A 4,269-nucleotide genomic window follows, 5' to 3' on the forward strand; every position below is an offset into this window, starting at 1 on the left:
ATTGATCCGTTAGGAATAATGGAAGGTGGAGATTAAAAGTAAATAAATAAGAAATTTTTCCTAAATTCATTTATTTAAAATTTTTAATAATAATAATAATAAGTCATGTGAGTAACTATCAAATCAAAATTCACAATTTATCATAAATATAATAATAATATAATAATAAAAGTGAGGTGAGTAACTACCAAAATTTTAAAATATAATAATATAATAATATAATATAGTAATAATAAAAATTGAGGTGAGTAATGGTTAGATTCAAATTTATATTTTGTAAAAATGATTTTACTTATAAATATAATAATAGGAAAAACTCCACCATTTGTTACTCTTCCAAAATTATAAATGTCATACTTTTATATATTTTGATTTGTTCATCATTTTGATTTTGCTACCACATCAGACTGTAATTTCTTCGTTCTAGATCTGATTTGAGTAATTGAAAAGTTGTTGAAATCGTTATTCCCGACCTTATATGGTGAATAGTTCAAAATACTGAAAATAGTTAATAATTAAAAGTAGGTTTGTTATCATCAAAACATTAATCAATTAATTGATTGAAATTAATTAAAGTGAGATCAAGGGCCAAAAAAGACAATAGTTTGGCTCTGATCCGTGAAAAGAGTCGAAAAAGTTCTTTATTCAAATTCCTAAGAGGCTCTTAAGGACTGGAGTAGGTCGAGTTTGACTGAACCACTATAAAACTACGGTGTCATATTTTCTTAACTCTTTCCTATTTAATTTCAAAATTATTATTGTGATTTCATGCATGTTCTACTTAATAATTGTTTTGACTTGAATTATTTTGTTCTATAATTATCATCTTGTACTTCTTGGTAAAAAGTTTCATCTTTAGAAAAATTAATCACGTTTAAATACGTTAAAACCCTATTCACTTCCCTCCATGGTTGCCATACCAATCTAACAAAAAGTCATTTTAAAGCCTTTAAAAAAAAAAAAAAAAAAAAAAAAAAAAAAAAAAAAAAAAAAAAAAAAGTGTGAGAGTATCAATAAAATTTAAAAACTTAAGTATTTTGTAAACATCAATCAACTTCTTTAAAAGTTGAGTATTTTTTAGATTTTTTTTTAAATTTAATGATATTACTTAAACTTTTTAAAAGTAGGAAAAGTTTAAAGATATTTTTATTAATTTATCTTTTCATGTATTTTTTTTTTGTTTGGTTAATTATATTTTAGCTTTTATAATTAGTAAAAGGTTAGAATTAGTTTTTAAAGTAAATATGTTATTGTCGTAATTAATTTTCTGATTTTAAAAAATGAGGTAAAATTATTTTTTATTAAAAACATTATGATTATATTATTTTGAAAAGTAATACTAGGCGCTCCCTCCCTCTTCCAATCTCCTGCTTCTCAGAGCTCCTGCAAAGAAGAAGAAACGAAAGAAGTACGAGAGAGATAGTTAGCATGGTTTTCTAGCGAGCATCCGAGAATGAAACCCATGAACGAAATTGTCACCCCAACGCCTAAACCGACTAACCTGTTGGATGATGGAAGTCCCACATCGGCTAATTTAGGGAATGATCATGGGTTTATAAGTGAGGAATACTAACTCCATTGGAGCGAGACCTTTTGGGGAAGCCCAAAGCAAAGCCATGAGAGCTTATGCTAAAAGTGGACAATATCATACCATTGTGGAGAGTCGTGTTCGTCTAACATGGTATCAGAGCCATGTCCTAAACTTAGTCATGCCAATAGATTGGTAGTGTTCGTCTAACATGGTATCAGAGCCATGCCCTAAACTTAGTCATGCCAATAGATTGGTAAATCCTCAAATCCTCAAATATCGAACAAAGAACTCCTAAAGAAAAGGAGCCAAGCCCCTCCTCGAAGGCAGTCAAAAATGACTAAAACTCCTTGGTGTTGGATGATGGAAGTCCCACATCGGCTAATCTAGGGAATGATCATGGGTTTATTGGATGATGGAAGTCCCACATCGACTAATCTATTTGGGGAAGCCCAAAGCAAAGCCATGAGAGCTTATGCTCAAAGTGGACAATATCATACCATTGTGGAGAGTCGTGTTCGTCTAACATAACCAACACCGCGAGAGTGACCAGTGGCCTAAATACGTCCACGCTGAGCAGATCTACGTCGTGGTTGTGGTCATAGTCACCGTCGGTGAAGGAGTTTGAAATCGGATTTCTTTGAGAAATGTGATCTGCCTCCCCCGACGTCCAACAACCACGAAACTTCGTGGGAAGGAGGAGGAGAAGTTAACAGAGAGAAAAAGAATGAACAAGAACGGAAAAGGACGTCGAAAACTACAACCCAAACCGAGTGAGGAAGAAGGATCCATCGGATCCGGGTCAACCTTAAATGAAAAACCCAAGAGCCCAGCCCGAGTTTCCCTCAGCCCACGTCTTCGTCAGTAGCCCAACTGTAGTCGCCCAAGGACCCTCGATCCAACTTGCTTCGTAAACCCGAACCAGACCCGCACCTGCAGTAACCCTCAGCCCAAAATCCAAGTCTTAGACCCGTGTTGCTCTACAAACCCAAGACCAAAACCTGTCTACGACCCATGTTGCTCTGCAAACCCAAGACCAAAACCTACCTGCGACCCGAGAACCCGCAAACCCGAGACCCAAAACCTTTTCAGCCCAGTAGCTCACGATCTAGCTAAACCGGCCTGAGGCCCAAACTCGTGAATCGAAGCCCAAAAGCCAACCTGCGACGTGACCCGATCTGCGACCCGAACTGAACTGCAACCCGCGCCTCAACCCAATGCCTCCTACATTACGTGGTGCATTGTGTTGCTGCCACGTGGCACCCAATAGCGCAGGTAGTCCCTCGGCTCGGCTCGGCTTATACGGCTCGATGTCACCGATTTTGGCCTTGTTTCCAGTGTTTCGACCCTCTCGGACCTATTTTTGGCCCGATTAAGGTAATTAAGATTATTTTAGGTCGTATTTTACGTTTATTAATTAACTATTAATTTAATTGTGAAATACTAATGGAAGGTGATGAACGCTGTGATAGGAAACAAACCCCGACAACGTTTGGAGCAGCTCTCAAGGAAGGGGAGTTTACGTTTAGCTAATTGGGGAGTACTTCGGCCAAGGCCAACCAAGTAAGTGACCTTACTATATAGGATAGGCTAGAATTGTTTGCGTGCAACTTTATTTACGAGCATGATGATGTATGATGTTATGATGATGTATGAGTATGATGTTTGAACTGTCATGCATGTTGTATGTATGTGATTTATGTTTCGATGCATGACGTACATGATATGATTGATGCACTTGATGACATTATGATGAGTATGATATTTTCATGACGTTTACCTTAATATGATGATGTTTTCCATATTGAACATGTTATATGATGATGAGTGTCATATTGCATCATGTCGTTAGATCGATCTAGGACACAACCCTAAGAGCATGAAAATGATGTTAATATAATTAATCAACGAGCATGTATTACTTAATGTAACAAAGAGATGAGACTAGAGGGTTAAGTCTGAAGAGATGATAAGATGGATTTAGAGGGACCTCATGCATATTGTATGTTCATAAGCATAGGGATACATCCCATAGAGATGATGAGTGCGGACGCACATAGTATGACAACCAGGGTGTTCATGGGGAGCTTACGATGTAGGCTTGGCACGCTCCATGGTCCCAACGTCGATGCCCCGTCACCCTCAGGTACGCCTTACATAAGATGAGAAAAGAGAAACGTTTTTGAACTCGCATGCATTTTTATGTTAATGTTACTGAAATTGCTGTAATATTTCACATATTTATTTAAGAGTATGATATGATGTATTGCATGCTGAGTGATTTTGTTTGCAATATGATGTGAACTTAGTATATGTGATGTATGCATAGTTTCATAAGTAATGAGCCTTAGACTTAAGAGATACTATCTTGGTTTCTAGAACCATGTTGCCTAGACCACGCGAAAAAGTAAGACAAGAAGGGGACGACCTCCTATTAGAGGTAGAGGACGAGGTGAGGCTGAAGAGAGCCCACCTCGAGAGGGATCAGAAACAAGGTTTGAATTAGAACCCTTATTGCATGTATGGTCGGCAAGCAGCCCTAAGAGGGTAGACATAGTAACTAAGGTTAGAGTAAAGAATGACCAAGCAATAGTAGCCGACCAAACTCTAAGCATAGTCCTAATAGTAGTAAAGATAACCGACTTCAACGTAATACTAGGCATGGATTGACTAGCTGCAAACCGTGCTAGTATAGACTGTCACCAAAAAAAAAAAGTGATATTCTCACCACGGTGTGACCT

General features: G+C 37.1%; 1 long non-coding RNA gene across 1 annotated transcript; it reads left to right on the plus strand.

The window, feature by feature from the left end:
• Window positions 1-2,065: 2,065 nt before the first annotated feature.
• On the plus strand, window positions 2,066-4,068 carry LOC147789440 (uncharacterized). The gene is made up of 3 exons (XR_015411784.1): window positions 2,066-2,803; window positions 3,001-3,091; window positions 3,908-4,068. It is a non-coding gene; the product is annotated as an uncharacterized LOC147789440 (long non-coding RNA).
• The last annotated feature ends 201 nt before the right edge of the window (window positions 4,069-4,269 follow it).

Source organism: Cucurbita pepo, chromosome 14 (assembly GCF_057944985.1).
Source record: "Cucurbita pepo subsp. pepo isolate OVF chromosome 14, ASM5794498v1, whole genome shotgun sequence".
In the NCBI taxonomy this organism is placed as follows: Eukaryota; Viridiplantae; Streptophyta; class Magnoliopsida; order Cucurbitales; family Cucurbitaceae; genus Cucurbita; species Cucurbita pepo.